We start from the raw sequence: 12,239 nt of genomic DNA on the forward strand, positions 1-12,239 counted from the left end.
TGAGAAATGCAACTAAAACCACAGCAAGATATCACCTGACACCTCTCAAAATGGCTATCATCAAAATTTTACAAATAACAAATATTGGTAAGGATGGGAAGAAAAGGGAAACCTCATGCAGTGTTGGTGGGATTGTACATTTATGTAGCCACTATGGAAAACAGTATGGAGGTTCCTCAGAAAATGAAAAATGAAGCTATCATATGACCCAGCAATTGGATTCTATCCAAAGAAAACAAAAACACTATTTAAAAAAAATGCACATGAATGATCATCAGCATTATTCATAACAGCTTAGATATGGAATGGATAAAGAAAATGTATACAATGGAATATTACTCAGCAATTAAAAATAATGAACTTCTGCCATTTGCAACAACAGTGTGAATTGACCTGCAGGGTATTATGCTTAGTCAAATCTGTGAGACAGAGTAGGACAAGTACTCTAGTTATCACTTATATCTGCACTCTAAAACAGAAAACATATGAAAATATATAACAAAATAGAAACAGTCTCATAGATATAGAGAACAAATTAGTAATTACCAGTGAGTAAAATGAAGGGGTTAGGGGCAAGGTAAGGTTATGAAATTAAGAGGTACATACTACCATGTATAGTATAAATAAGCAACACAGATATTTTGTATAGTGTAAGGAAATATAATCATTATTTTGTAATAACTTTAAGTGGAATAAAACCTATAAAACTCTTCAATCTCTAATTAACATAATACTGCAAACCAACTATACTTCAATTTTTAAAAGCAGAAAATAAAGTAAAATAAAATAGCCACAGCAGTTTTTTAAATTTTAGTTGAAGAATAATTACTTTACAATATTGTGATGAGTTTTGACATACATCAATATGAATTGGCCTTAGGCATACAACTCTCCACTCCCTCCTGAACCCCCTATCTTTTCTCCCCTTCTCCAACAAGCAAAAATAGGAAGATTTGCCCAATAGAAGTATCAAAACTTATTATAAAGCATCTCTAACTACAACAGTGTAGTTTGGTCAGAGAGATAGACAAACAGGTCAGTGGAATAAAAACCTTACTGAAAGAATAAGAAATTTATGGAAACCTGATACACAGCAATGTGGCAGTGTAGATCAGTGAGTGCTGGATAATTTATCATTATGGAAGAAAAAGATAAGATCCCAATCCCCAACTATAATAGACACGCACACACAGACACACACACACACACACCCACACAATACAGTGAGCCATCAATGGAAAGAGCAAACCTTGATCATGAATTGAAATCCTTTTCTTCTTTTATAACAAAAGCACCAACGATACCAACAGTCCACTTTAGGTACCACACCAGAGGAAAAGGGACTCTCCTATATGTGCCAAGGAAGCAAAGATAAGAATAGTTGTGTCAAATTGTACTAGCAAAACAAACTTCAATATCTATGACAAGAAGAATCAATACATTGTGATATACATTTAACAATAGAATCTGTAGAGCAGTGGAGATTAATAAAATGGAGCTACATACATCGGTATAAACAAATCCCATAAACTTTGTGAAGTATGAAAAATAAATGCTGTATACAGTCTGATAGCATTCATATGAAACTTAAAACATGCAGTCCATGGGGTTGCAAAGAATCTGACACGACTTCAGTTCAGTTCTGTTGCTCAGTCATGTCCGACTCTGCGACCCCATGAATCGCAGCACGCCAGGCCTCCCTGTCTATCACCAACTCCTGGAGTTCACTCAAACTCATGTCCGTCGAGTTGGTGATGTCATCCAGCCATCTCATCCTCGACTTAGCGACTAAACAATAACAATAAGAACTGACTCAAATTCATTCATTTTAATGGCTGAGTAATATTCCATTGTATATGTGTACCACACTTCTTTATTCATTCATCTGTTGATGGACATCTAGACTGCTTCCATGACCTAGCTATTTTAAGTAGTGCTGCAGTGAACACTGGGGTTGTGTCTTTGAAATTATTTGAGTGTTCTATCACATTTCACAGAGGCCTCTTTTAATCAAAATGTTCTCTTTTCTAGTGCTCAGAGGTCATTGGTATCATAGATAATTTTTCTTCTTTTTCCATCTTTAAATGCTCAGAAGACAACCTATGATCCCAGCATTTCCCCAGCATCATTTGCATCAACTTCTTGAAATACACTTTGCCAAATCTCTGATTTTGCTTTGTGATGGGTGTGGGATTCTAATTACACAGTATGGTCTAAAATTTGCTACCCATCATTAAAATCCTAAAGCAGAGGGTTTCTGGGCTCCCTACCACCTCTTGAATCCACCTGATCTCAGAGCAGCAGAGCTGGGTGATGCCATGTCCCAACTCAGTTTCCTAAACCACTTCCTCCATGAGGCTCCTCTGCCTGGGGATTTCTCCACACCCATGAAACAAGCCTGTCCAGGCACATTCAAGTCTCTCTTCTCCATGGGACAATCCTAAGAAATAGTCTACACAGTTCCTTAGAGGGTCCTCAGTGGCATTTAGCCTCAGTTGTCCACAGGGATACCCAATTCAATAATTCACCCATTTAGGGGTTTCCCTCATTCCCTCTCTCACTTTCCATATGTCTTATCCCCGTTCCAATGGATTACCTTCCAATCACCTACATGCAAGACCTAGTTTTAGGCTCCGCTTTTTAGGAAACCCAAATAAAGAGACCCATGAGTTATTTCTGTCATGGGAAACCCAACCTGAGATACAGGCATTGTTGAACAGGGGCTAACTTCATAGGTGATCAATTCATTTGTGAAAATCTGTGTTTTTGACAATATTTGCCTCTCTATACAACTGTCCTAACACATAGTGTTTATTTAATAAATATTCATATAAGGAAGACCCCCTGAACTATAATTCTTCAACTTACAGTCAAACATACCACAGCTGAGAGACCTTAAGTATCAAGCAAGAGGTACCATAACTGCTAAACAGCACCGTCTAAAGCCTGAATTCATGTCAATGTTCACTCATCCACCTACTTTACAATCTCAGGCAGCCTTCACTTCTTGAATCGAATTCCTTCTGGAAGTGAATGGGACAAACAAAATAGGGCAGTAATACACATTAAATAAGTTAACCCATTCAAATGTATTTTGCTGACCCAGTGCTGGGCTGACTTGAGATATGATTCTTATCCATAAGAATGAAGTGATAATAGCACACAAAATGAAGGGGAAAATATTTTATAAACTTTCAAGTCTGATATGTACATAATTAATATTAGTGCTGTGCAACCTTGGACCCCTCACTTGCTTTCTCAGGATTTTAGGGTCATAAGCAGAGGGATGATCACTAAGATGCTCTTTAGGCATGATACCTTATGACCTCAGTGAATTACAGACCTACTAAGCACCAATATAGGCCAGAAATTCAACCAAAAATCAGAATGAATATAAAGTCTTTACCCAGGCATGACTAATGACCTAAGACATCATAGTCCCTAAAATTTAAAGTTCACAATAATCTTTATATCCTCTTCATATACATTAATTTCAAAATGTTGATATTAAATTGGTATGTTATTTTATCTCCATTTTAAAAATGGGAAAGGAGACTGAATTCTGAGGGGTGATGTGAATAGTTAATAAGAATGACTAATAATCACCACTTCTGTGTGGTTAATACAAATACTTTATACACTGAGTACTTTACCATTGTAAAGTATGGTATCCTTGCCACAAGTGAGGGATGTCCCGTTTTTCAGATGAGGAAACAAGTTCAGAGACATCACAGCCTAACTCTACATTACATCTCCTGAAAATGTCCAGACTGATGGTTTCCTGGGAAACCAGTGTGGATCTCTGCTTGACTGGTAGAGAAGGGTGTGCCCATCATCACCCTGCAGAATGAGAACACTGCTGGTCACATTCTAGGTTTCTCCTCGAGGGTGGACACTGATCTCTAGTAGCCTCTGGTCTTTTTAAAGCCAAGTCATAGTAACCTGGCCTGTGGGGAATCTATGGAATATGAAGGTCAGTTGGATGATAATGCCCAGCTCAGATTGCTGAAGGGGGCCTTGCAGGGCCGAAGACTGGCTGCTCCCACCTGTAGTAGAGACCCTGCCTGTGAGAGGATGTGGAGGAGCCCAAACCCAGTGTGAGCAAATCCTCAGCATCTCCATGGAGGAGTCATATTGCCTCCTCTTCCATAGTGTTTGAAGATTACATTCTCACAGGGGTTCAATTATGAAACTGATATCAGAGGCCAGACAATGAAGCTATAGGGACTACAGGGTTTGTAAAGAGGCCTGACTCCCACCCACACCTCACAACCCCACTCACAGACCCTAAGACCTAATCCACTGAGTTCTGACTGTACCCTAGAATAGGGAGCTGATTTTATCCCCATTTCACAGATGAGGACACTGAGGCCAGAGCCTCGGTACCTTCTCCAGGCTCCTCAGTAGGTCAGTAGAGCTGGGATTCTTAACCAGAAAATAAGTTCCCAGAGTCTGTGCTCAGTGACCAGGTTCAGCTCTGCCCCCAGTCCCTGGACAGGGAAGGATGTCTGAGTGTTCCCAAGACAGATCATATGAAGGGAGATAGCACAGGACCAAGGTAGGGGCACAAGCTTTGTGGTCACACTCAGCCCAAGTTTGCACTCCCAGCCCCTTTTGTGCATGAGCCTGGACAGGTCAACTCTAAGACTTGGTTTCCTCATCTGTAAAATGGGGATGATTCTTAATTCTTGGTTATTTAAGAAATTCAGTAAAGTAACTCACATATATCATAATATATGGCACATAGTATTCACATTATAAGTTGTAACTATTGTCAGGGTAGACCCACTATAACTACCTAAGAAATCTTTATTAATCATATTCTAATGGGCTTCCCTGGTGGATCAAATGGTAAAAAATCTGAGACCTTGGTTTGATCCTGGGTCAGGAAGATTACCTGGAGAAGGGCATGGCTACCCACTATGATATTCTTGCCTGGAGAATTCCATGGACAGAAGAACCTGGTGGGCTACAACCCTTGGGGGTACAAAGAGTTGGACATGACTGAGAGACTAATGGGAGAAGGCAATGGCACCCCACTCCAGTACTCTTGCTTGGAAAATCCCATGGATGGAGGAGCCTGGTAGGCTGCAGTCCATGGGGTCGCTAAGAGTGAGACATGACTGAGCGACTTCACTTTCACTTTCCACTTTCATGCATCGGAGAAGGAAATGGCAACCCACTCCAGTGTTCTTGCCTGGAGAATCCCATGGACGGAGAAGCCTGGTAGGCTGCAGTCCATGGGGTCACACAGAGTCGGACACGACTGAAGCGACTTAGCAGCAGCAGCAGCAGAGAGACTAATAAAGTTAACATAGGAGAGGGTTAATGACTCACCCAAGGGCCTCACAGCAAACAGAACTTGCATTCCAACCCAGGAATTCTGACTCCAAGTCAAGGGCTCTTTCTATTACACCACAGCTGCCTCTGTTTCTCCACAGTTGTCCCCATTATAATCAATGAACTTCAATATTTTCCGGCTTTCAGTCCAGCTCTGGGCTGGGCAGCATGAAGACTATATACAGTCATCACAGAGTACCCACTGTACACTACTGTCTGGATGCCAAGCAGGATTCAAGGGAAGGATTCCTTGAATGGGAATAGCTGTTTGAGACCCCCCACTCTGCTGTTTGAGACCCCTGAGATCTGATCCCTCTGCTGCCTGACCCAGCTGTCACATGTCAGACAACATATGTGAGGGTGGCTGGTACACAGTAAGTGCTCTACAGGTGTCAGAAAACATGACCAGAGGCACAGAGGTAGGGGTGTATAAGGGGCGGGAGCTGAAGAAGGGGTTTAGGGGTCAGGCTGCAGAGGTGTTGCTGCAAAGGCACACGAACACCAAACGGAAGGGGACCTGATGCCAGAAAAGGAAGTTTCCCTTCCCCACTGCAGACCAGAGGGCACATCAAGCAGCTCCACAGGTGGTGATAGAATCAAAGGGATGTTCTTAGGGGATTAACCTTGCAGGACTGGGACAGATCCATGTATGCAGGCAAAGGAGAAAAATAAGACAGAGGAAATACTGAAGGTGAGTCATGAAAGAAATAATGTACCTTGCTTCTAATCCAAAGTTAACAGTTTGGAATTTTTCAGCCAGATCTCTGTATTTCACTTTATAAATGTATTATATGTTCATACATTTTTCTTATTTCTGCTGGATTAAAAAATATGTCATTGAGAGTTGAGAGGTAGTGGAGTCATTCCCCCTGCATATTTCTAGAGCAGGCAGGAAAGGCCAGTGCATTCGGGGAGAGATGGAATGCAAGGTCAGTGTCCCTATCATGAAGATGTGTGGATCTGCGCCTAGCATCCCTTACACATGTTTTGCTAGTGGTTGCTTGGGCTGTCATACATGCTGCAGGCAGAGAAGTTTTCATTGCCTATAAGGAGTTTTCCTTCCCTACTCTCCTTTATCTTTGCTTGGCCTGGAACTAGTTAATCCTAATCCTGAACCTAACTTTTCTCCATCTCCTCCCACTCCCCACAATCCCTGCCCTCATTCCCAGTCATTCATTCTCCCAACCCACATGCGTGCATGCTCAGTCTCTTCAGTTGTGTCCAACTCTTTGCAACCCTATGGACTGTAGTCTCCCAGGCTCCTCAGTCCATGGGCTTCTCCAGGCAAAAGTACTAGAGTGGGTTGCCGTACCCTCCTCCAGGGGAACTTCCTGACCCAAGGATCAAACCCACATCTCCTGCATTACAGGCAGATTCTTTACTGCTGAGCCACCAAGGAAGCCCTCTCCCAAGCTGACTTACAAAGTCATCCTTCCTCTGGTCTGAGCTGCTAGCAGGCAGCTCTTCCTTGTGGAGAAGGTCACCTGAGACTGCACAGGGCGAAATAATGAGGAGGAGAAAGAGGATTCGGTTGGGAGGAAAGATGAAGAATGAGCAGGAGGAGTTGAAGTGACAGAGGAGAGAAAAAGAGAGACACACACACCTGAGAATGAGAATTTCACACCTGTGTCTCTCTGTTTCCCAGCTAAGCCAGTCAAGAATCCTGGCCTCTCTTTAAAATTGACTTCCAATAACTTCCAGCGGAACCAGTATTGATTAAAGCCTTCCTGGGAGGAATCTGGGGGCACAGCTGGCCTTAGTGTCTATTGTTTACTGCAGTCAAGAGAGACAGAGAAACACAGAGAATTTTCAACCAGAAGAGTGCATGGAACTGGGGACAGAAGCCCAACTCCTTCTTCTTGAGGAGGATGTGGAGGATGGAGAAGTGAAATTTGAGGATGAGTGCCTGAGACTTTGATCATCAGCCCAGAGTGTCCTCCCTTCCTTAACCTCATCGCCTGCTGCCCTGAGTCCCTCACCTACTGTTGTCTGCACCCCAGGCAGATGGCAGGTGTCTTCACACCTGATATTTTCAGCCATGCTACCCAGAGGGGTTGGCGAGAGACTGTACCCACCTTCCCCCAGTCTAGGCACCTGAGCCTGCAGGGTGATGTTGGCCTGGACTGGGAGCTGCTCGTTCTGGACCACCCAGCAGGCAACTTACTCCCGTACAGCATGGACTCTGCCTTGCAGGTGTGCTCCAGAGAATAGGTCCCATTTGGGTTTCTAGTGATTTGGGGGAACTCTAAAGGTCTTGTTTTTTCCTGTTCTCCAACCCAACGAGGTGCAGGTGGGGGGGATAGAAGTGGCTCACATGGGTACAGTCACTAAGGAGAAGAGTATGGAGGTTCCTGAAATGACTAAAAATAAAAGTATCATATGATCCAGCAACCCCACTCCTGGGGATACATCTGGAGAGAACCATAATTCAAAAAGACACAAGCACCCCAAAGTTTACTGAAGCACTATTTATGATAGCCAGGACATGGAAGTAACCTAAATGTCTATCCGCAGAGAAATGGATAAGATGTGGTACATACATGCGATGAAATACTAATCAACTACAAAAAAGAACAAAATAATGCCATTTGCAGCAACATAGATAGACCTAGAGGTTATTACATCAAGTGAAATAAGTCAGATGGAGAAAGACAAATATCATATGATATCATTCATATGTGGAGCCTCATTACAAATGAACTTATCTTCAGAACAAATGAACTTATTTTCAGACTTTAGTTCAGTTCAGTTGCTCAGTCGTGTCTGACTCTTTGCGACCCCATGAATCACAGCACGCCAGGCCTCCCTGTCCATCACCATCTCCCAGAGTTCACTCAAACTCATGTCCATCGAGTCGGTGATGCCATCCAGCCATCTCATCCTCTGTCGTCCCCTTCTCCTCCTGCCCCCAATCCCTCCCAGCATCAGGGTCTTTTCCAATGAATCAACTCTTCACATGAGGTGGCCAAAGTATTGGAGTTTCAGCTTTAGCATCAGTCCTTCCAATGAACACCCAGGACTGATCTCCTTTAGGATGGACTGGTTGGATCTCCTTGCAGTCCAAGGGACTCTCAAGAGTCTTCTCCAACACCACAGTTCAAAAGCATCAATTCTTCGGTGCTCAGCTTTCTTCACAGTCCAACTCTCACATCCATACATGACCACTGGAAAAACCATAGCCTTGACTAGACGGAACTTTGTTGGCAAAGTAATGTCTCTGCTTTTGAATATGCTATCTAGGTTGGCCATAACTTTCCTTTCAAGGAGTAAGCGTCTTTTAATTACAGGTATCAAAAACAAACTTATGCTAACCAAAGGGGAAACCTAGAGGAAAGGATAAATCAGGAGCTAAGGATTAACATACACTACTATACGTAAGACAGATAACCAACAAGGACTTACTATATAGCAAAGGGAGCTCTACTAAATATTTTGTTATAACTTATACGAGAAAAGAATCTGAAAGGAATGAATACGTGTACATGTATAACTGAACCACTTTGCTGTACACCTGAAACTAATACAGCATTGTAGATCAACTATACTCTAATAAAATTTTAAAAATAAATTATGGATCTAGTAATACCAGCAAAGATTATTGGACACACTGAAAAAAAGAAGTAGTGCACATGGCACCAGAGATTCTCTGGTTCACCTGGATTTGCATCCCAGAAGGTTTGGTACTGATCTTTGGGGTGGGGACAGTTAAACAAAAAAACAGAAAGAAACATCCACTGAAATTACCCCTGCCTGCCTGCCCTCTGTGTCTTCTTTTCCCAGGAACTGGTCACAAGTTCTCTCACTCTCAAAAGAAAACCTTTTTTCTTTGATGTTTCAAAGTAAGGCAAATAGAGCTAAGCATTGTTAATTAAATACAGGTAGGAATATTAGAGCCTTGCTTTCTGTATCCATAATTTTTGGTAAGGGGGTAAGTTTTGTTTTTGTTTTTATTTATCTCAAAGTATTATCTAAGTTTCCTGATGATTTCTTCTTTCATATATTGGTTGTGTGTTTAATTTCCAAATATCTTTGTTTTCATGTTCTTCTTCTGCTATTGATTTGTAATTTCATTCAATTGTAATCAGAGAAGATGCTTTCTATAATTACAATATTTTAAAATTTGTTGAGACTTATTTTGTTGCTTACCACATGGTCTATCCTGGAGGATATTCCATGTGCGCTTGAGAAGAATGTATATTCGGCTGTTATTTGGTGGAATGTCCTTAACATGCCTGTGATGTCCAATTAATCTAGATGTGTGTGCTCAGTTATATCCAGCACTTTGTGATCCTATGGACTGTAGCCCACCAGGCTCCTCTGTCCATGGAATTCTCTAGGGAAAAATACTGGAATGTGTTACCATTTCCTACTCAAGGGGATCTTCCTGACCCAAGGATTGAACCCGTGTCTCTTGTGTCTCTTGCACTGGCAGGTGGATTCTTTAACACTGCATCACTTGGGAAGCCAATTAATCTATAGCGTTATTCAAGTCCTCTGTCCTTATTAATATTCATTCTGGTTTTTCATTTATTATGGAAAATGAGGTATTAAAATCTCTTTCTAGTGTTTTATTTCTGTCTAGTTCTCCCTTCCATTCTGGCAAAGTTTGCTTCTTATATGTAGAGGACTGACATTTGATGTACAACCATTTATAAAATTTTCTTGGTAGAATTGATCTATTGACAGTACATAATGTACTCTTTGACTCTTGTATCAGTTTTTTAAGCTCAATTCTATTTTATCTACTACTGGGGTAGTTCTACCCCCTTCTATATTTTTGTTACTATTTTTATGGAGCACATTATTCTTTTCTTTCAGTTTCAGACTATGTATGTTCATAGATCTAAATTTAGACTCTTACAGATACCCTGTGCTTGTATCCTGGTTGCTTTTTCCCCATTTAGTCAATCTATGTCTATGTATTAATGTATTGGGGAACTGAATCAATTTACAATTAAAATAAGTACTAATAGGGCAAGAAGTCGGAGAAGGCAATGGCACCCCAGTCCACTACTCTTGTCTGGAAAATCCCATGGATGGAGGAGCCTGGTGGGCTGCAGTCCATGGGGTAGCGAAGAGTCGGACACGACTGAGGGACTTCACTTTCACTTTTCACTTTCATGCATTGGAGAAGGAAATGGCAACCCACTCCGGTGTTCTTGCCTGGAGAATCCCAGGGACAGAGGAGCCTGTTGGGCTGCCATCTATGGGGTTGCACAGAGTCGGACACGACTGAAGCGACTTAGCAGCAGCAGCAGGGCAAGAAGTGAAAGTAGTAGTCACTTAGCTGTGTCCGACTCTGTGCAACCTCATGAATTGTAGCCCTGCCAGGCTCCTCTGTCCTTGGAATTCTCCAGGCAAGAATGCTGGAGTGGGTAGCCATTCCCTTCTCCCGGGGATCTTCCTGACCCAGGGATCCCTGTCTCCCACATTGCAGGCAGGTTCGGGTGATCCAGATCTATGTCTATGCATTGATGTATTGAAGAACTGAATCAATTTGCATTGAAAATAATTACTAATGGGGAAGGACTTACTATTGTCCTTTTGTTAATTGTTTTCTGTGTTTCTTGTATCTTTCTCCTCCTCCCGTCCTCTCTTACTGCCTTCTTTTGATTTTCATTGCTTTTGTTTATCTCTGCTCTAATTTTTCACATTCTTCCTTCTGCTAGCTTTGTGTTCAGAACAGAGAAACACACTCGTCTCAATATATTTCACAGTATTAAATCAGAAGGTGGCAAGGAACAGGAAACATTGGTTGTGCCCATAGAATGAAAGAACAACAGACCTTAGGGTACAATTCTAAGAGCAGACCAGGGAAAGGTCAAGGGTCAGGAGTCTGACTTAACCTCTCCTGGAAGAATTTTGTAAACAAAATCTGGAACTGAGTGACACTCACTCCTTCTAGTCATGATTCCCCAGAGCCAATTCTGGCCATAGGAGGAGGACATACCCATTCATTGACTTCCTGTGCAGGGAATGAGCTCCCACACTGAATTGTGGTGGCCCTCCAGGTAACTGCCACAGGCCCCAGTTATATTCCAGTTGGAAATGGGTGAGTGGCATTTGCAGACTGGAAGAGATTCTGCTTGCTTACAGATTCTGTTGCTTTGGCTCAGCTGATATAAGGGCTCTAGGGGCAAACTTCACCCATGTTGATATTTCATCCTAAATCCAGAAATGAAAATGTAGCTACAAGTATCTGTTTCTGATATTCAGGGTCAAGAAATAGGTCATAAGAGATGCAATAAATATTTTGGAGCCCAGATTTGTCTAAAACTTTAGAAGGACTTCTCCTGGTGGCTCAGCTGGTAATGAATCTGCCTACAATGTAGGAGACCTAGGCTTGCTCCCTGGGTTGGGAAGATCCCCTGGAGAAGGGAATGGCTACCCATTCCAGTATTCTGGCATAGAGAATTCCATGGACTGTATAGTTCATGGGGTCGCAAAGAGTCGGACACTACTGAGCGACTTTCACATTTTAGAATGACTTGTTAGCCATCCAGGTCTCGGTTTCCCAGCCTTTTGGACCCTACAGTGCACACATTCAGTTGCCTTTTTCCAACATCTATTTTTTTTTTCAACTGGGAATGTCCAATGTCATATTCAGGTTTTAATTGGGAATGCCCAGTGTCTTATGTTTGGGTTTTAATTGGAATGTCCAATGTCTTAAGTTGGCCATCACAGAAGGGCATAGCATCTCAACCTGGCTTGAAACAGTACTGGACACAGGATTCTTGAAAGAATAACCAGAAGGGCCATCAACAGGATTCTAGCCTTTGGGGTTGTTTGTGAATGAAGGAGCAAAATATCCAGTGTGTGATAATGGTTTAGTGCATATTGCATAAAAAATTTACTTTTACCAAGCAAAGGGATGTAGTTTATCAGATTATCTCTACCAT

Source organism: Bos indicus x Bos taurus, chromosome 13 (genome assembly GCF_003369695.1).
Source record: "Bos indicus x Bos taurus breed Angus x Brahman F1 hybrid chromosome 13, Bos_hybrid_MaternalHap_v2.0, whole genome shotgun sequence".
NCBI lineage: Eukaryota > Metazoa > Chordata > Mammalia > Artiodactyla > Bovidae > Bos > Bos indicus x Bos taurus.